We start from the raw sequence: 22,368 nt of genomic DNA on the forward strand, positions 1-22,368 counted from the left end.
CAGGTGAGGAAAATTTTCCAAGTCTGAATGTCTGACAGATCTGTAAAGATTTTGGTAAATGTTCGGGTTCCCAGAAGCTCTGAAAAATATTTTCATGGCTGAACTGCCACAGAATCCTTCTGTTATCCTCTTAGTTTTGAAGCAGGTTGTCACTACTGAGGTTATGGAACTGAGGTCATGCTTTTGAGGGGTTTTTAACCTGTTTCATGTGTCTGAGTTTAAAGGTGACACTTGTCCTCATGGTGTAAGGAGATCTGAACAGTTGGTTGTTTATTTACATCAGTCATTTTGTGAAACACAGGACTTACGTACACCCCAAAGAGTAAAAATTGTTTCTAAAGGAAACTATTGGACAATACCAAGCTATGGGCAATTCTGATTTAATACTCTTACTAAAACTTTTAGTAAGTTTTCAGTAAGTTTTTTCAATTTTTGCCTAAGAGCAAGAACAAATTAAAAAGAAAACAACTCAGTTTATTTATAGATTTAAAAAATTCAGTCATGTTTTATATGTTAAATAAACAGTGTTTTTGATTTCACATGTAGAAGTTATATGCAAACAAACAAAAGAACAGGCTTAAAATATTTTAAACTTTGTCAAAAACCAAATGTATAAGGACTTATTTGTAGAATACTCCAAAAATTAAAGGTCAGCAAGAATTGTACTAAGTACTCACATTTTTCTAAGCGGTGTATTAATAACCAATTTTCTGTGGTCTGTCCAGCAAATTTTTAAAAAAGGTATATATAAAAAAAAACCTTTTAGTAAATAATCAAACATATTTCCATGGCATTTTGCACTTACAAAGTTCTTATCAAATATATAAAGCTGTGTAACCCATACAAAATCTCCTGAGGAAACTACCTCCAGGGATTTTATTAAAAATATTTAACCAGTAGTGCAGCAAGGATAGAAGGGCACACTGGGCAGCTAAGTAAATGTGAACGAATGAGATGGTGGCATGTGTCTGAATGTGAAAGTGAAAGGAGATAAGGTCATGTCAAAGGCTCTGATCTTGGAGGAGCTGTCTTGGCCTGCTGGGAGATTTGGATATTAGCCTAGAAGCAACAAAGGCTTCTGAGAAGACAAGTTACGTGATTAGGCTTACGTCTCAGAGAAACTATTCAGACAACACTGTTATGCATGACTTGAAAGACAATAAAGAGGGACATTTAACCCATCTTGGCAACTGCTATTGGATAAATGGGGTAAGTGAAAAGGAAGGGTCTAGTTAGCCCCCAGGTTTCTGGCTTGGGCAACTGGGTGAATGGTGGTGTAGCCTTCAGGGCAGTGGCACAGGGATGAGACACCGGATTTGAAAAATGAGTTCAATTGTAAACATATTGAATTCATGTGCACATAAATATAGGCCCAAATAGTATTGTCAGCCAGAGAATTCTTTACATAGATCTGTTTCATAGATGAAAGGCAGACCTGAGATGTAGATTCGGAGGAGAGTAGGTAATGGGATTTGGATAACAAAGGAACATGTGAATATGGAAGAGAAAAGGTCCAATGAAGAAGGCCTGGTGAGTATCACTATTTGAGTAAATGGTCTCTCAAAATATCTATGAATAAGTTAACTATTATTGGTGAGAAATGAAATGTCTGTTTTATTTTTTTGAAGGTCGTGAATGTTAATTATATTTCTCGCAAGCCCATTGGCATTCTAAGAATAATTTCTTGATTTGCCCTTTGTGGAAAAGCTTGATGAAGTTTCTTAAAATGAATTAGTAATTATTGAGTTTCATAACGAAGTGTTGCTATTAACGATATAATTGAAATATATTTAATAAATATAAATTTTCAATTAATTACTCCATCCAAGCATTTTAGAAAACCTACTCTGTTCTTTTCCAGCACTCTTTGATCTATTGTCTGCCTTCACTGCTTTCTTGAGATGCCTCCTGTCAGGGCCACCAGCAACTTTCATGTTTCTAAAGCCATGAGGGCTTGTATGTCATCATCTTATTCAGTCTCTCAGCAGCACTGGCACTTTTCCACTATTCCTTTTTTGCAACCCTTTTATATGAATGTTTGTAAATTCAAGGACTAGCTTTGGAGAGAGATGCTCAAGAAATTGATTGCAATAGTTGACTCTTGAGAGGGAAACAGGCAAGGCAGAGGGAGTTACTTTTCACTGTAAAGTCTTTTATACCTTTGGTGACCATCTGTATGGATCCTCTATTCAGAGAAATAATACAATATTATAAAAAGGGCAAAGGCTATGAAGATGTAATAATGTCCTGAAACAACATGGTTTAATTTCTATATAATATATACTCGTATAGTAGTTCTTTCTATAGGCATGTGTTCCTTTACCTTTGTTTCCCACTTCAGCCTATGCTACTACTGGAAATTTTTTCTCCATGTTTCTGATTTCAAATTCCTGCAAGAAAAGAATAACCTTATTTGGTAAGATCACTAGTTTTTTTTTTTTTTTCCCCCAAGCCACACGAATTATAGTTTGCAGGGCAGCCCGTGGTTTTGGTTGCCTTTGGATCACAAACTAACCCTTATTTTTAGTTCTTATATTGGTTAGCTTTGTTAATTTTAAATAACATATTTCTACTTACTGTTGCATTTAGTGCAGTGTCTTGGTTTCCTGCTCTTTGAGAGGATATAAATCCAGTATACCTGCCCTTGCTTAGTTTTTCCTCTCCCCTCTCTCTCCTTCCAGCTACCTCTTCCTAATAGCTATAATTTCAGAATTTTGTCTTAAAAATTGTTAACATTTACCTTATGTTCTGCTGCTACAATAGAGACTTTCATGCTTTATCCATTGGTTGACCTGAAAAGTTGACAATGCCTAAAGGGCATTTTTGTTGTTATGGCGATGTCAATATCATCCACCACCTTAAGCAATGTTGTATTCCCTTCGCTATTGGCCTGGTTCCTAAACAAGATCAAATAGATCATCCTTTCTTATAGTTTACTGCAAGCTTAAAAGTCATATTTTCATTTGCCTTGTGTTTGAACTACAACTTTCTTATGAAAGTTTAGTCTTCTGATGGAGAAATTTCTAACTGCCTATTTTCTATCAACAACAACAAGATGTTTATATATCCTCAGAAATGTCTATGCTATAAATTATACTACCTTTGCACTTTATTTTTTCCTGGAGAACACCCTTTCTGAGTAAAAAACCATTCCAAACTAGTCAGAATCAGTGGTGCAGCTACGTCTGCTGCGTAGCTGTCTTCTTAAGATTTAGAATTGTTTTCCTCAATTGAATTCTTAGCTGCCTTTCAAAAGATATCTGTTGTGGCTCTTCTTTTCTTTCTTTTTTTTTTCAGAGTTGAGTTTTGATTGTTTTTAATTGACAACTTATGCTGATTCGAGTTTTAAGATAAGATACTTTGAAACAAATAAAGAAACATGGTACTAATCACTGCTGCAGTGTGGTTCTTTACCTCTGATTTAGGAGAAATATCTATAGTAGCTTTTGCCAGTTGATGTTGCCTGGGAGTGAGACAACTCCTTTTCCTTTTCCTTTATTAGAAAATTCATTGCTTATTTCACTCAATTAGATAATTACAAAATGTAATTTTGTGCTGCTGGGTATATAACCAGAGGAATAGAAATCATCATGTTAAAGGGACACCTGTACTCCCATGTTTATTGTAGCACTATTTACAATAGCCAATAAATGGTCAATAAATAATTAATGAAACTTTGCAAAAGCCATCATGAATTATACTTCTCTGGTTTGTGGGCATTCATTATTTTGCTCAAGCCATTTTACATATATTGTCTCTATACCTTTCCATAACCCTGCAAGGTATAATCTCTATTTCATACATGAGGAAAGACTCAAAAGGTATACGTAACTTATCCAAGTACAAGTGTTTAGTAAATGGCCAAGCTATGATTAAACCCATGTCTGACATGCTCTTTTTTTATAGGCGAAATTGCTTTCCTCAGAGTAGCTTTCACTGGGGATAGGTAACAAAGAAGGAAGGTTATTCTTTGGCCTGTTATAAGGTACAGAAATAGTGAAAAATTAGCGTAATTTTCAATTGTTTTAATTACTTCCCTAAAATAATCTAAATTTTTCTTAGCAATATGTATCACTGGAAATAGTCATTTAGAGACAAATAGGTGTTGGTTCAACTTTAAGAGAACACAGGTGTGAGTTTGGGAGATTTTAACCTGGTTTAAGAATCACAATAGGATCTTTAGATATAATTTCTAAACAAAATTGTCATGTCTTAGTTTTCAAGCTTAGAATAGTATTCATATTCAGAGCCCCACATTAAGAAATCAGAAAAAAAATTAAAGAGTATTCAATTTCTTAATAAAGAGAGACATTGAAAAGTTACTCAGTGCTTAGTACCCATGTACTGCATGTAAGAATTGTTTCTGTGGAGAATTTTGGTATAAATGAAAAAGATGAGTTTTTTCTCTAGGCCAGTGACTGTAAATATGGAAAATAAAGATATGTACTGGCTCACATTTAAAATAAATCTTTAAAAATTATTGTCAAAAAGGTAGGGATATAGTTTATACTATTCATATACCAGCCTCAGAAGTATTGTTTTCTAGGACAAAATTGTACGTAATAAAGGAGTGAAGGAAAAATCTGTGTTCAGACCTATTCTGTTTTAGCTTGAAAAGATGTAAGCCTCAAATAAATCTACCATGTGGAATATGTGAAGAATTAGCAGTCTCTTGACTTTTTAGAAAATTTTAATTTATCAACATACAGTGTAGTAGATTTTTGTGTCCCTTTAGAATTCCTTCTTTTCTCTTCTCCAGACCTCATCAACATCATATCTGTTCACTTGTCCTAACAAGTTCAAGGAATTGTTGTGATTGTTGTGTCATCTTCTCCCACCGCCCGCTATTTGTTTGTATATTTATTTATTTATTTTTATTAGCTGCTACAAATAAGTGAGATCCAGTTAGGAGGGCTAATATCCAAAAGACTGAGAATGATAAACGCTGGTGAGGATGCAGAGAAAGAGGAAGCCTCCTACACTGTTGGTGGGACTGCAAAATGGTTCAACCTTTATGGAAAATGGTATGGGGGTTCCTCCAACAATTACAGATAAAACTGCTATATGACCCTGTGGAGGATACTAACATTTATAAAGCAAATGTATTTCACAGGGCCTAGCTTCTAAGGCCCTGTAGTTTCAGGTATAACCTAACTGTTAGAATTACACATAGAAATTTTAAGCTTGTGAAAGACAGGAAACTTTCCCTGGGCTAGTCTCTGTTGTAGATAAAGAACTGTAATATAGCAAAATTGCTGGCTCTAAGGGCAGATGTCCTTGGTGCAGCTTAACCTACTGATTGTTGTTAAGATATGTTGAGGAAACTGCTTGATTGTTGTTTAAATATGCTGAGGAAATTGCTGTAGTGAAAAAGAAAATGTTTGCTAAGGGCAAGCTGTTTGTTGGTGGATCAACTTGGCTTTTTACAAATTGCATTCTGGAATGTCACACTGTTAATTTTACTGCTGTTACTAGTTTGGCATTGCCTTTGTTTTTATGTCCTTCTTTGATGTTTGAATCAACTGAATTTTCTCGTGAAACTTCCTTTTCTTTACAGTAAAAAAGAGAAACTAACTTTGAATCAGGGCTGTCACATTCAGTTTTCTGCTTCTAACAGGGGAGATGCTGAAGTGCAGTCACTTTGGGCCTCTCATGGTATTCATGGTGCTTTGAATAATTCTTCTTTCTTCATCTCCATTACACAGAGGGAAGTGTAACATGACCCAGCTATTCTGCTGCTGGGTATATAACCAGAGCAATAGAAATCATCATGTCAAAGGGATACCTGTACTCCCATGTTTATTGTAGCACTATTTACAATAGCCAAGAGTTGGAACCAACCTAAATGCCCATCATCGGATGAGTGGATAAGGAAAATGTGGTATATCTACACAATGGAATACTACTCTGCTATTTAAAAAAAAAATGAAATACTGCCATTCTCAGCAACACGGATGGACTTATAGAAAAAATTATATTAAGTTACATAAGCCAGGTATAGAAACAATCTCTTGACTTTCGACATTGTCTTCCCAGAAGGCATCACTGCAGTCATTATTAAATTACATCTTTAGGTCATCTCTCAGTTTCCCATTCATCATGACCTTCTCCAAAGTTGCTATGACAGCAGCATGGTACCTGTAACAAAGTGGCTAGTTAAAGCTAAACCTATCAGCAGTATGAAGCACTGGTAGAAATATCATTATTGAATTTTGAGAGCTTCCAGCTATTTACAGAATTCTAAGAAAACTTATTGAAATCCAGATTGCTTCCAGGATTGAATTATTTGAACCAAGTATATGCATATCCTATAAATACGGTGTTGGGAAAGATCAGTATTTGAGGTACATATTGCATCTTAGAATCCAGTACTTTCATGGAACGGGTTATGGCATATTTTTGTTGTGGTGAATAAGTGAGGAAAGAGTAAAACAAATGTTGTCCTTTAAATTTCTCAAAGAAGGTAATCAGGTTTTCCAAGGAGAAATAAACCTAATTTAATGCTTTCTGCACAGAACTCATTCTGTAATAAATTATGATCCTCTCTTTCTATCTCTGTTACATCTCTTAGTTTGAGTAGCTTGGAGGATGAGTCCTGGGGCCACCATTACTGAATTACCAACACATTTACTCAAGTAATATTTAAAGTATTCCTAATGTATGAAGTTACACTGGTAATCAAGTTATAATTCTATCCTTTGGGAGCTTTTGGTTCAGTTCTTTATTTTCCCAAGTTGAGAGGAGAGGAGAGGAGAGAGAGAGGAGGGAGAGAGAGGGGGGGGGGGGGAGAGAGAGAGAGAGAGAGAGAGAGAGAGATGGATTTGTGGCAAAGACTAAGAATCTTATTGTAACTTCTTAGACCCAGATCCTGTTTCTGAGTGAAGTTTTCAAGTTCCAGAATAGTTAAACCATTTGTCTATGGGATATGTTCATATAACTGTTCCTTGAAAATGTGCAGACCACTTTGTGCTGGAGATGGTTTAGAACTGATGTCAAGGAAAGTGTGCAGGAGAGAATGTGTTCTGAGTTCTGTAGGAGATACAAGTAAAAAATAAAAACATCTTTATAATGGTGATCTTGTTTGCTAATAAATTGCACAAACTAGTTCTACCAACAGTGTGCAATTAAATACATTTTACTTTAATGACCATTTAAATTGGTGTCTGTAAGAAGTGCAGGAGTTGACAAAGTCTCCAAGATAAAAATCCTTCATAGATTATTCCTCCCTTAAGGATTATTTATACATAGTGCCTTCAACATGTTTTGTTTCAACCGCAAAATACCTGACAGTCACTTCATTTTCTCTCTTCAAAAATCAACATCACTTAATAACAACAATGCCAAAATTTGGAGTTTAAGATGGAAGTTCCAAGTTTCTTATAAGACCCCATGCAGTCAATAATGCATTATGAAGGACAATTACTATTTACATTTGAAAACAGATGTGACAATGTCCCTATAGGAGAAGTCTGTTTTGTTTTTGTTTTTACCCTGGTAACCATATTGAATCAAGAAAAGACATTTTGTCACAGCTGGAAAAGCACACCCGACTCACAAAGCATTAGCAAAGAGTATGGATTTTCCTGAGGATGTTGTAGGGAGATAGATGAGAAAAGGTGCAATGTTATAGTGCACTTAGCAATACCTGGTCAGAATACCCATTAAACATTTCCAAACTCCTTTTCTAGGAATAATTCTTCAACCCAAATCCACCTCAACCACATATTTCCCACTGCCTCCCAACCTCCTTCTTTGCTGTTTATAGTCATTTCTTAATTCCAGATATGCTTATGCTGGTTCTTTTTAGTTTCTTTTCTTTTACATTCTCCCACTTATTACTCAGTTCAGCAAGCAAGGCATCCCATCTAGCATCAGCCTATTTTAGAAAAAAGCAGGGGATTAAATATTAAAACAAAATATAAATAATTTTGTTATATATGAAAAGATTACAAGTATTCTATTTTTTGACACATCTAGAGAAATGTGAGCAGAAATGAAAAATATATGAATATGACATCAATTAGAGTTATTTCTAGTCCCATTTCCTGTAATGCATAAATTTCAAATGATCTCTATGGGAAAAGCATTTCAAACCAATTTTCTCCATTTGAGTGGCAAAACAAAGCATGGTCTACTTTTCTTTCATGTGCTAATACAGAAAACAACCATGCCGTAGTTTTCAAACCAATAAATACAAAATGACTCATTATTTGAGGGTAAGTGGCACAATGAACCAGTTTTAGAGTCTTTGGGATTTGCACAGCTGTGGAAGTTCTGTACATACTCTTTCATTAGTAAGCACTTAAATCCAACTCAAGCCAGTTTAGCAAAAACAGAGGATTTATTGGAATGATAATGGAGTAGCTCATACAGTCGGAAGAACTACTGGAACCTAAGAAAACTCAAGACTTGAACATAGGAATTGATCTCCAATATTCTCTATATTTTTTTCTTCCATTTGTGCCGTTTCATAGGATGGAACGTGACAGCCAGGAACTTTGGAGTCACACTTGTACCTGAAGAAGAAAACGAGGTTCTACTTTGCTAATTCCATTTAGGAAAAGGCAAGAGATGGCCTGACTTGTCCAACTTGTTTAGCCACCCAAACCGAGCTACTCACTGCAGTAATAAAGATGCAATTGCTTAGCCCAGGCACACGTTCACCTGTTCAGGGAAGGGAGGAGGGTCCTGTTACAATCTAAGTAGGGAAAGCAATTGTACTGCAATGGGCAGACAAAACCATAATTGGTGGGGTTTTACTTATATTTAGAATAAATATTCTTATATTTATTACTGGCTCAAACAACACTGTTTTTAAAATTTTACAATATGATGCAAAAGTGATTTTTTTGTGGAAAATAAGAAGGTTTAAATTTTTAATGGGGTATACATGGCTTTCTTACTTTACATTCCAAACTGGGAAATATTTGTGTGAATTTTTGATAATGCATGTTGAGACGATCATTGCAAATCACACTGTTCTTATTTGCCTTCTTGTCTTTATCCGTCTTTTCTCACAAAGAGAATCCTGTTCTTGTTAAAACAGATCATTTCTCAAGGCCTTCATTATGTAGAAGAGGAAATGTAGCTGTGAATTCATCATTGTTTTTGAACCTTTCATGTACAGTATTACTTTATAAGAGCACACTTAAACAGTGGTAGCTACCATATAGTCAAAATAATGCTCATTAATCCTGAGTTCTGTTATGGTTGCCGTTGGCAAGGGTAACTTTGTAGGTGACTTAGAGAAATCATATGCAGATAAATTTAGATTCATTTGGGAACAATGAGAACTGTGGAATTCTATGCTTACTCCATTGGCTAGAATTAGCCACTGGGTGTCTTGGATTTGATGTAGAAATAATTTTCCCATGAAGAGGGATTTTAGAAATGATACAAAAGATAAAAGAATAATGCTAAAGAACTAAGCAGAAAGAAACAAACAATTATCCAGAAATAGTATATTTGATCTTTCCTTAAATAAGTAAATAAATAAATGCATTAAATTCCCCACAACTTAAATTTATTTAATTAAGACGGAATTTAGGGAATTTTCACTGCTTTAAGCAAAATACCATCAAAAAGTATGGATCATTATATTTTCAAAAATCATAATATTGCTTTAAATGATAATTGTAGTAGTTAAGACAATGAACTAAAGGGGAAAAGGCAAACAAATCAATTTTTATTTAAATCTATGTATCATGTACTCTAAGTACTTAGATTTCTTATCTCAATCTCATATTTATCTGAGAGGTGTATTAGCATTCCCCTTTCAAGGATATAAGAATAAAGTCTTCAGAGATTAAGTAAATAATCAAAAGAATGCACCTATTAAGCAGAATAACTTATATTCACATCATATTTGCCAGTTATCTATTTATTATTTGGCCAATATTTACTGAACACCAACAAGGGACCAGGTAGTCTTGTAAGAGCTAAGAATACAGCAGGAAAAACAATAACAGGTTGGAATTCCTGCCCTTATACAGCTTAAATGAAAATGCCTTGAATAGGGTTCTAGTTGTGAATAGGGTTCTATTTGTCTAAATGTGGACATATATCAGCCAGTATTCCTGATCCGTCATTGAATTAACCACTAGATTCTCACAGGAGTAGTCTCACACTGAGAAAGCCCAGGCCCATGTCTTGTTTTGCATTACGGATGAATAAAGCTCTTCCATCTCACATTAATTTCTGATTTGACCTCCGCTTTGAGCCCCCAAAAGAAATCAGAGTCAGAACTATCAACCACCTACTTGGTTAATCCAAATTAAATTCCTGCTTAATGTCTGGCTCTTGATTCTCATTTTGAGTCTTGTTTACAATTTCAGTACAATGAATTCTGTGATTCTAATTTTAGCTGTGACTTGAATACATAAATCCTGTTGGAGTCTATGGACTAAACCTAAGAAGCATTTAGCCTATTTTCAGAAGAAGCTGATCTTTTCTAAGGCAAATTGCAAGGAGAAGCCTTTTTAATTCTAGTTTATACTTTTCCCTCAAGTTTAATAAAATCAGACAGATGTGACCAAAAACTTCCTAAGAAATTGTGGATGTGGATGAAATGTGGAATTATTGACTAATTCTGCCTTGGAGAGGAGGAATGGTTTCTTAGTGACAAATCTTAATGTTTGGATAGTATTCTGACCATGGAAATGGGGTTAAGGAATCACAGGCAGAGAGGCCATCTGAGCAGAGCTAGAGACTCAACATTGAGGCTGAAGGAACCAGATTTAGAAAGATGAAGTTATACACAAGAGTCACATAGTCAGATAGTGTCAAAATGGTTGGAAAAACCCTGTTTTTGATTCAAAGTTCAGTGATTTTTTTCTACCAAAACGTTGATTTTTATTTTTTTAAAAGGTTTTAAAAGTACTTTATTTGTTCAATAATGCTGTATTTTAATGGATATACAGTGCTTTTACTTGGCATCAGTTGGTTTTGAAACAGTTCAGTATTACATCAGCTAGAATAATTACTGATCTCTCCATTACTTTGGAGTGACTCTGCCAACAGGGGACAGGTTCCATTCTATTCCAGTGTGTGTTGCTGTACTGTCCATACAGCAACAAAGGGAGTGGCTTCACCAACTAAAATAGTGTTACCATATTTGTCATGAAAATCAGGGGCAGGTTTCTGGTGTCTCTGCCTTGCTATTGTTTGATGGAAGCTTCAAACTCAGAGATAACAATTCATTTTTGGCCAGGGGAAACATAGTAAAGGTGCAGATGGAACTGTGACAACTCCATCTACTGATCTGGTATTATTTTATGTGGTTTAACTTTATCCACTTTTTTCATGTTGTCTTTTTTGTTGCAGTGGTGGTCAAAAATATATAACATAAGATCTACCCTTTTAATAGATTTTTAAGTGTTTAATTGTTAATTATAAGCACAAAGATGTAAAGCAGATCTCTAGAACTTTTTGATCTTGCAATAATAAAGCTCTGTATCCACTGAACAGAGGCAACTCCCATTTTTCCTTCTGCTAACCCCTAGTAACCACCATTCTACTCTGTACTTCTATGAGTTTGACCACTTTAGATACCTCATAGAAGCAGAAGCATGCATACACTATTTGTCCTTCTGTGATTGGCTTATTTCAGTTAGTATAATGTCCTCAAAGTTCATTCATGTTGTAGCATATGAAAAGATTTCCTTCTTTTTAATAGCTGTGTAATATTCCGTTGTATGTATATACCATTTTTTTTTAAATGCATTCATCTGTCAAATGAACATTTAGGTTATTTCCATCTCATGGCTATTGTGAGTATTGCTGCAATGAACATGGGAGTGCAAATATCTCTTTCAGATCCTGATTTCAATTCTTTTGGGTAAATACCCAGAAATGGAATTGCAGGATCTTATAGTAGTTCTATTTTTAATTATTTGAGGAAATTCTGTATTTTTTTCCACATTGGTTTTGCCATTTTATATTCCCACCAACAGAGCACAAAGATTCCACTTTTTAAACGGAGGAATTGGTAAAGGGACACAAAAATCAAGTACATTGTCTATTGATAAATTAAAATATAAAATACAAAATAAAAAAACTTATGCTTTCTTTCTTTCTTTTTTTTTTTTGTATAATAGCCAACATAACAGGCATGAAGTGATAATTCATTGCGGTTTTAATTTGCACTTCTCTGATGATTAGTGATGAGCATCTTTTTATATACCTGTTGAAAATTTGTATGTCTCTGGAGAAATTTCTATTTAAGTTCTTTGCCCATTTCTAAGTAAGGTTGTTTGTTTGCTATTGAGTTGTTAAATGTTGCTTATATATTTTAGATATTAACTTCTTATTGGATAAACATGTTTTGCAAATATTTTCTCCCTTCCTGTAGGTTTCCTTTTCATTTTGTTAATTGTTTCCTTTGCTGTGCAGAAGTTTTTAATTTGATGTAGTCCTACTTGTCTATTTTTGCTTTTATTGCCTGTGCTTTTGCTGTCATATCCAAGAAATTATTGCTAGGACCAATATCATGAAGATTTCCCCCAATGTTTTCTCCAAGAGTTTTCCAGTTTCAGGTCCTGTGTTTAAGTATTTAATTCATTTTGAGTAGATTTTTGTGTATGATGTAAGATAAAGGTTCAATTTTATTCTTTTTCATGTGGATGTCCAGTTTTTCCAACACCATTTGCTGAAGAAATAATCCTTTCCCCATTGTATATTTATCCCCTTTATCAAAGATCAGTTGACTGTATGCTATGGTCTGAATGTGTCCCCCAAAATTTGTATGTTGAAACAATTACCTATATGACAGTATTAAGAGGTGAGGCCTTTAGAAGGTGATTAAGTCATAGGGGCAGAGCCCTCACTGGTGGAATTAACAACCTTATAAAAGAGATGGGAGGGAGCTGTTTGTCTTTTTGCTCTTCTGCCATCATAGGACACAGCAAAAAGTCCCTTGCCAGACACCAAATATCTGTCACCTTGACCTTTACTTCCCAGCCTCCACATTTTAGAATTCTTTTTTTCACTTCCAGAAGGAAATTCCTTTGGGATTTTAATAGGGGTTAAATAAAATCCATACACTGTTTGAGTCATATAGTATTCAATCTTCTAATCCATTAACACAGGGTATCTTTTCATTTATTTGTGCCTTTAATTTCTTTCATCAATGATTTTTAGTTGTCAGTGTACAAGTCTTTCACTTTCTTAGTTTATTCCTAATTTTTAAATTCTTTTTGATGCTATTGTAAATGGAATTGTTTTCTAATTTCTTTTTTAAATCAAAACATAATTGATTATACATATTTATGGGGCACAGAATTGATTATCAGTATTTGTGTACAATATGTGATGAATAAATCAGAATTGTTGTTGTATTCATCATTACAAAATGTACTCATCCTTTGTGTTCATTAACCAATTTCTCCCTAAACCCCTCCTAAAAACCCCAAAGTTCTGTTCTTTCCTTCTGAAAGTTCAATGTATTATCATGTTTGTTTATTTTTTTAGCTTTTTTCCTTATTTATTTTTTAGCTTTATTTATTTATTTATGAGCAAAGATGTGGAATTTCTCTTTCTGAGCCTGGCTTATTTCACTTAACACAATTGTCTCCAAGTTCATCCATATTGCTGAAAATGGCAGAATTTCATTCTTTCTTATGGTAGAATAGTATTCCATCATGTATATATGCCACATTTTCCTTTTCCAGTGATCCACTGATGAGCATTTAGGTTGGTTCCATATCGTGGCTATTTTAAATAGAGCTACAGTAAACATGGGGGTACAGGTTTCCCTTTGACATGATGATTTCCATTCCTTTAGTTATATACCCAGTAGTGGGATTGTTGGATTGTATAGTATGAAATAATAATGAAAAACTTCCCAGGTATAGGGAGATACATGGACCTTCAGATCCAGGAGGCTCAAAGATCTGCAAACAGATTCAATTCTAAAAGGTCTTCTCTGAGACACATTATAGTTAAACTGGCAAACTCCTAAAAACAGTAAGAGAAAAGTGTCAAGTCACCTATAAAGGAGTTCCCATCACATTAACTGCAGACTTCTCAACAGAGTTTCTACAGGCCAGAAGAGAATGGGATGATATATTTAAAATCCTAAAAGAAAAATCCTGGCAGCCCCAAATACTACACCCAGCAAGGCTATCCTTCAGAAATGAGGGAGATATAGTGTATTTCCCAGACAAACAAAAACTGTGGGAGTTCACCACCACACAACCAGCACTACAAGAAATCCTCATGGGAGTCCTGCACTTGGAAGCTGAAAAGTGTTAATCACTACCATGAATACACAAGAAAGAACAAAACCCATAGGTGAACAAAACCCATTGGTGAACAAAAATGTAAATGAGAAAGAGAAAGAAACTATATCTTACTACCTGAAAAAAACAACAAACAATAAAATGGAATGAAAGGAATAAAAGATGTTCAAAACATCCAAATGAAAATCAATAAAATGCCAGGAGTAAGATAATACCTCTCAATAACAACCCTTAATGTAAATTGGTTAGAGTCCCCACTCAAAAGACATAGACTGGTTGAGTGAATTAAAAAACCAGTCCCAACTATATGTTGTCTTCAAGAATTCACCTCACCTGTAAAGACTTGCACAGACTAATAGTGAAAGGATGGAAAAAGATATACAATGCAAATGGAAAAGAAAAACGAGTAGGATCAGCCATTCTTACATCAGGTAAAACAGACTTTAAACCAAACACTATTAAAAGAGACAAAGAAGGTCGTTGTATAATGATAAAGGGATGTATCCAGTAAGAGGACAGAACAATCAAAAATATATATGCAACTAACATTGGAGCAGCCAGATATATAAAGCAAACACTATTAGACCTAAAGAAAGAGACAGACCCCAATACAATAATAGTTGAAGACCTGACACCCCTCTCTCAATCAACACAGAAATACAGGATTTAAATTGCACTTTAGACCATTTGGACTGGGCAGACACCTATAGCACATTTCATCCAACAACTACAGAATATATATTCTTCTCATCAGCATATAGAACATTCTGCAGGATAGACCATAAGTTAGGCCACAAATCAATTCTCAACAAAATTTTTAAAAATGAAATCATTTCACGTATCTTTTCAAGAATTTTTCTAGTAAGTAAAACTAGAAATCAATAACAAGCAAAACTTGGAAACTGTACAAATACATGGAAATTAAAACAACATGCTCCTGAATGAACTATGGGTCAAAAAACATATCAAACAGGAAATAAAAAAATTTCTTGAAACTAATGAAAATAAAGAAACATACCAAAACCTGTGGGGTATTGCAAAAGTAGTACTAAGAGGGAAGTTTATAGCAATAAATGCTTACATCAAAAGAATAGAAAGACTCCAAATGTTTACTAATTTCTATCTCAGATAGTTTGTTAGAGTATAAAAACAAAACTGATTTTTGCATGTTGATTTTGTATCCTGAAACTTTACTGAATTTGTTTATTAGTCCTAAAAGTTTTGAAGAGTCTTCGGGGTATTTTACATTATGAGATCATGTCATTTGCAAACAGAGATAGTTTTACATTTCCTTTCCAATTTGAATGCCTTTTCTTTCTTTGTCTCACTTAATCGCTCTGCTTCGTCTTCCAGTTCTATGTTGAATAGTGAGAAAGTGAGAAAGAAGGGCATTTCTTGCCTTGTTCCTTATCTTAAAGGAAAAGCTTTCAGTTTTTCACCATTGAAAATGATGTTAGCTGTTGGCTTTTCATACATGGACTTAATTATGTTGACCTAATTTCCCTTCATTTCTAGTTTGTTGAGAGTTTTTTCATAAAAGGATGTTAAATTTTGTCAAATGTTTTTTCTGCACCTATTGAGATGATCATTTCATTTTTACCCTTTGTTTTGTTAATCTGGTATATCACAGTGACTGATTCTTATAAGATGAACCATTCTTGCATTCCAGGGATAAATCCCACTTCGTCAGAGTACTGTACTGTTGTATTTGGTTCACTAATATTTTATTGAGGATTTAAAAATTTATGCTTATCAGGAATATTTACCTGTGGCTTTCTTTTCTTGTAGTATCTTTGTCTGGTTTTTGTATCAGGGTAATTTTTGCCTCATAATATGAGTTTGGAAGTTTTCTGTCTGCAATTTTTTGAAAGAGCTTGAGAAAGATTTCCGTTAATTTTTTAAATGTTTTGGTAGTATTTGGCAGAGAAGCCATGTGGTTCTGGTCCTTTCTTTGTTTGGAGGTTTTTGATTACTGATTCAATATGCTTACTAGTTATAGTTCTGTTCATATTTTCAAGGAATTTATTTATTTCTTCCACTCTATCCAGTTTATTGGCATATGATTGTTTATATGTATTAGTCTCTTATGATCTTTTTCATTTTTGTGACATCAGTTGTAATGTTTCCTTTTCCATTTTTGATTTTATTTATTTGAGTCTTCTCTTTTTTCCTAATTAGTCTAGCTAAAGATTTGTCAATTTTGTTTATCTTTGCAAAAAACCAACTCTGAATTCAGTTGATTTTTTTCTGTTGTTTATTCTATTCTCTATTTCTTATATTTCTGCTAAGTTTTTCCTTCCTTCTGCTAATTTTTGGCTTAGTCTGTTCCTTTTTCCCCCTGGTTCCCTGTAGTGCTAACATTAAGTTGTTTATTTGTGATCTTTCTTCTTTTTTAATGTAGTCATTAATTGCTATAAGATCCCCTCTTAGTACTGATGTGCTGCATACCATAAATTTTGGTGTGCTATGTTTTTATTTTAGTTTGTCTCAGATATTTTCTAATTTCACTTTTGATTTCTTTTTTAAGCCATTGATTAAGAACATGTTGTTTAATTTCTACATATTTGTGAATTTTTCAGTATTCCTTCTGCTATTGGTTTCTAGTTTAATTCTATTGCGGTTGAAAAGGATAGTTGATATGATTTCAATTTTCTTAAAATTTTTAAGACTCATGGCCTATCATATGTTGTATCCTGGAGAACGTTCTGTGTGCACTTGAGAAGAATGTATGTCCTGCTGTTTGGTAGAATATTTTGTATATATCTGTTAGGTCCATTTGGTACACAGTGCTGTCAAGTTCTTTGTCTCTTTATTGATCATCCGTCTGGATGTCCTAACCATGACTGAAAGTGGAGTATTTAAATCCATTTCTATCATTGTATTGCTGATTATATTTCCCTTTAGTTCTGTCACTTTTTGGTACATTTATTTGACTGCTCTGATATTGGGTACATACATGCTTATAATCATTATATATTTCTGGTGAATTGACACTTTTATCAGTATATAATATTTTTATTTATCTCTTTTGACAGTTTTCATTTCAAATTTTTTTTTGTCTGATGTAGGTGTGGCCACCCCTGTTCTCTTTTTCCATCCTTTCACTTTCAATCTGTGACTGTCCTTACACCTGAGGTGAGTTTCTTGTAGACAGCACACAGTTGAATCTTGTTTTTTTAAATCCATTCAGTCACTCTATGTCTTTTGATTGGAGAGTTTAATCCATTTACATTTAAAGTAATTATTGATAAGAAATAACTTACTATCACCATTTTGTTACTTGTTTTATGTCTGTCTTGTAGCTTTTTTGTCCCTCTTTTCTTCTCTATCTTCCTTTATGTTTCATTAATTTTTTATAGTGATGTGCTTTGATTCCTTTCTCATTTTCTTTTGCATATCTTCTACAGATATTTTCTTTGTGGTTACCATGGTGCTTACATAAAATATAGTTGTAACAATCTATTTTAGGCTGATAACAACCTAATTCAATCACATACAGATATTCTACACTTTTACTTCTCCTTTGCTCACATTTTATATTGTTGATGTCACAATTTATATTTTCCATGTTGTTTATTAACATATTTTTATAGTTATTTTTATACTTTTATATCTTAACTTCTATATCAGAATTCAAAGTGATTTACTCACCATTGACTTAGCCATGCCAGCTGCAGCAAGCTACCTCCCATCCTTCTTTGTTGTTGGTGGACCTTCAGCATCCAAACCATGCTTGCTCAAGCTGTGCTTCAAATGAGGTGAGACAGAAACCTTCCAAAAGCCAGAGCATTGGATGTATGCTCCGCTCTTCTCTTTTCTCTGAGGGAGAAGTCATGAGCTGGAGCATTCTCTCCTGGCTCAGAGGAAGGGCTGACATGGGTAAAATGAAATTGCTCTCCTTACCTATTTCAATATGGCTATTCTAGGCTTTGTGCTTAGCTGGTGTACTGCAACCTCTTTACTGGTTTCTGGACTTCTTATAAAGGTATTTTGGTCCAATGTTGTTGTTAAATCAATGTTTCCATGGGGATCAAGGACTGGAACTTCCTATTCCACCATGTTGCTGATGTCTATTTGTTTTTAACATTTAATTACGTATTAATTTCTATTTCAGTAATAAATACAGCAATTGACTTATGTCCAATAGAGTTTCACCAACTTAATTATAGGGCTGTTAATTAGATTCTCAGGTAATGTGTTAAATGGGACTTTACTTCATATGGCCCCTAAGTTGCTATGAGATGCCTTTAACCCTCTTTAAGATATTTCCTAATAGACTATTTGAAACTTATTTAATAAAGCTTTTTAGGTGGAAGACAGAAACATCTCAAAGTTCATAGACAACTCATACTATAAATATAAGATGAGAATTCTTTCTCATCAGGTGTGCTGATTAAGTACAGGACTCTGGAAACACCTGTGCAAGTTTAAATACTAGCTCTGACTGTCACTAGCTTTTTCACTTTGAACCATATACTTAACCTGTCTCTTTCTTAGTTTTCTCACTTGTAAACCAAGGATAGGAAAACAACTTACCTTGTAAAGTTATGGGGAATATTAAATGAATTTATATATGTAAAAACTTAGAATAGTGCTTAACATATAGTAAATATTATGAGTGAGGTATTATAATGATCAGGCCAGAATTTTATTTAAGAGATTTTAATTTTATTTTTAAATATCTGTAGCTTTTGTTTTGAGGTAAAGTCTGCCCAGAGTCATAGATGCTTTTGTTATACAAAAGGCTTTTATAATTAATAAAAAACTTAAGTAAATTTGTGTAAAGGCATAGTAAATGATACTAAGATAATAATAAGGCCATTTAAAAAGATGAAAACTGTAATCATTCGGAGGGAGGAAATTGTAATTGTAATTGACATCTAACAAAATTCAGTTCACTTAATGAATCAGCAATGAGGACTAAAGATATAAAACAAAGAAATCACTGACTTAGAAGCACAGGTATAGATTTGTAACTCTCTATACCTGTGACAATACCAACAGAGACTGAAAGAGAAAAGGGGCATTTCATTTGTCATAAAATCTGTAAAACGTTTGATATTGACATTTAGGAATCCACAGACTTTATCCTGTTCTTTTATTTAAAATGGAAGAATTATGGCACATTAAGATAATTAAAATGATTTGACTTTTCCTTCGGTTTAGTCCCTCATAAGTATTCCTGATGCTGACTTATATGAGTAGCTCCATTGGGGTCAAGAAAAGTAGCAGATACTGTTTATTTCTTACTCAGTTACCATCACTATACTCAACAATCTTTACAATCTTTTTTAAATGGAAACCCAGTTTTTTAGGTATCAGGCAGCCATGTGCTTCAAAGAAAATTGATCCCTTTCTCATTTGAATCTTGAATAATATAAAGTATCTATGGAAATTCCAATCCTCCTTGCCAGTTATTTGTTTAATCATGAACGTGTTGATGCAATTCTGGCTAACGAGATATAAGAAGAAGCATTACTAAGAGGCTTCTGGGAAAGGTTTTCTCATTCTAAAGGAGAGTCAGAAAGAAGGGGTATTCTCTCTTCTGGCTTTTCAACATAGTTGAATGAGGATGGAATGCTCATAGCCCACCAATGCCAAGCACAAGAAGGAATGTTTAAGGAGAAAAGTCAGCAGATCAAAGATGGTAGAGCTGAAAAATAGAAATGACATTTGTCCTTGGTGAGGTTGTGGGACACCCGAATTAGACTACTCTGGCATCACTCAACCTCTAATTTTTTCATTTTATGAGTTAATTTTCTTATTGCTTAAGCCATTTTTAGTAGGTTTTCTTTTACCTGACACTGAAAATGCCCTAACTGACTCAACAGGGAAAAGATAACCTACATCTCTGTACAAAACAGAATTTCTGATCCCTACCCACCAACAGAAGCAAATTGGTCAGGGCGGAGAAAGAAAATTTAACACCTTTCAATCAGAATAAAGATGATGTGTTGGTAAGAGGATAACAAAGCAACCACAAAACTCTTCAGGGTCTTCATGGTGGAAAAATCTGGAAGAATTTTGTGCAAAATTTCTATAGCAGCATGGACTGTGGCCTAAGAGATAAATAGTGACTTCACTACCTACTTGCTATATGGTTTGGGATTAATCACTTAACTACTATAAATCACAGTATCTGGAGTTACATTTTGATGGTTACTAGACCCAGAAAGGGGAAGTAATAAAATAAAAATTAGGTACTAAATTATTGATGGTCTGACTAAATGTATTATAGGACATTTCCTGTCTGGTAGTGTGTGGAGTACTTAGTCATCATGGAGGATCATAGAGCAGGGAACTCAGTTAGGCTATACAAGCAGCTCAATGAACTGAAGGTTAAGAGTAGTGTTATGTATCCCTTTGTTGGCCTGGCCTTGTGTTGGAGTCTGTGATTCTGCCATATGATAAAGAGACGGCCTTAATATTCCCCTCACCCTGGCTAGACTTTAGACAGGTTTCTTCCTGACTCTTGCCCCCTGACCTCCCTTTTCTTAGAGCATTTACTTCAGACAACTTGTAATTGCAAATTCTTTCTCTACCCCTTTGAAATGTATGCAGTAATCCCCCCTTATCTGCCGTTTCATTTTCTCTGGTTTCAGTTACCTGTAGTGAACTGCGCAGTCTAAATATATTACATACAATAAAATATTTTGAGGGAAAGAGTGAGAGACCACATTCACATAATGTTTATTACAGTATATTGTTTTAATTGTCCTATTTTATTAGTTATTGTGGTTAATCTCATTCTGTGCCTCATTTATAAGTTAAACTTTATCATAGGTATGTACGTATAGGAAAAAACATAATGTATATATGTATACAGGGTTCAATACTATCTGCTATTTCAAGATCCACTGTGGGGATCTTGGGAGTATTCCCCACAAATAAGGTGGGACTACTATATAAATCTTTGCCCAGCCTCTTGCTAATTTTACAACCCAGTAGTATTTTTCTCAAGGACCTGGGAGCCATCTCTTTGAAATACAGCCATCAAGGAAGATGGTATCCCAATCTCCCATTCTCTGTGGGAGGGTAGGATCCTGACTTGGAATGAATGCCAATTAGCAAATACAGATGTTCTAACCACAGAGAAAAATATTTGCAAACTTAGGGTGTTGGACACATCCCATTTATCAACATCCCTCTTTGCTTTTTTTTCTTGTCTCATTGAACTGGTCAGGACCTCTAGTAAAATATGAGATAGAAGTGGTAAATTTTAGGCATTTGTCTAACTCCCAATGGCAGTGAGAGATATATAAAAATTTCACTATTACGTTTATGTTTATTGTAGATTTTTGTCTATGCTGTTATCCTTATTCAAACTTTAACCAAACTTGCAATCCTAGAATAAAACCAATTTAGTCGTTATGTATTATCCTATTTACATATCACTGGATTCATTTGTTAATATCTTTGCTAAGTATTTTATATAATCATACACTCATAGAAGAGAATGACCTATAATTTTCCTTATTTTCCTTCATGTGCACGTTCTTTTGAATTTTGATATCAATTTATGCTGTGTGGAAATAAAATGAGCTGGAAAAGTTCTTTTCTATTCTAGAAAGAATTTAGGTAAGATTAGTATTATTATTATTTTTTAATGACTAAAAGAATTTGAAACCTCCATCAGGGCCTGGAGATTTCTTTGTAAGAGAAAAATAGATTTCTATAATATATACAGGACAATTCTGGTATTCCATTTTCTTTCTGTTCATTTTGGTAAATCATATTTTACAAGGAATTTATTCATTTCATGTAAATTTTAACATTTATTGGCATAAAGTTATTTCTAACTTCTAATTTTCTTCCTAGTGTCTTTAGGATATGTGGTGTTATACTGGTAACTGTTAGGAAAACTGTTTCTTTCCCTTCGAAGTGTCTTGGAACCCTTGTTGAAAGTGAATTAACCATAAATGTAAGGGCTTATTTCTGTACTCTCAATTCTATTGCACTAATTTATATGTCTAGCCTTATGCCAGTATCACATGAAGTATGATTCCTTCAACGTTATTCTTTTTCAAGACTGTTTGGCTATTCCGAGTCCTTCGCATTTCCATATAAACTTGAAGAGCAGCTTATCAATTTTGCAAGAAAAGCAACAGATTTTGATAGAGATTGCATTGAG

The 22,368-nt window shown here is 34.1% G+C and overlaps 1 pseudogene; it reads right to left on the reverse strand.

The window, feature by feature from the left end:
- Positions 1 to 10,978: 10,978 nt before the first annotated feature.
- LOC134391520 (cytochrome c oxidase subunit 7B, mitochondrial-like) lies at positions 10,979 to 11,218 on the reverse strand (annotated as a pseudogene).
- Positions 11,219 to 22,368: the final 11,150 nt, after the last annotated feature.

The sequence above is a fragment of the Cynocephalus volans genome, chromosome 12 (genome assembly GCF_027409185.1).
Source record: "Cynocephalus volans isolate mCynVol1 chromosome 12, mCynVol1.pri, whole genome shotgun sequence".
NCBI classification, from domain to species: Eukaryota; Metazoa; Chordata; class Mammalia; order Dermoptera; family Cynocephalidae; genus Cynocephalus; species Cynocephalus volans.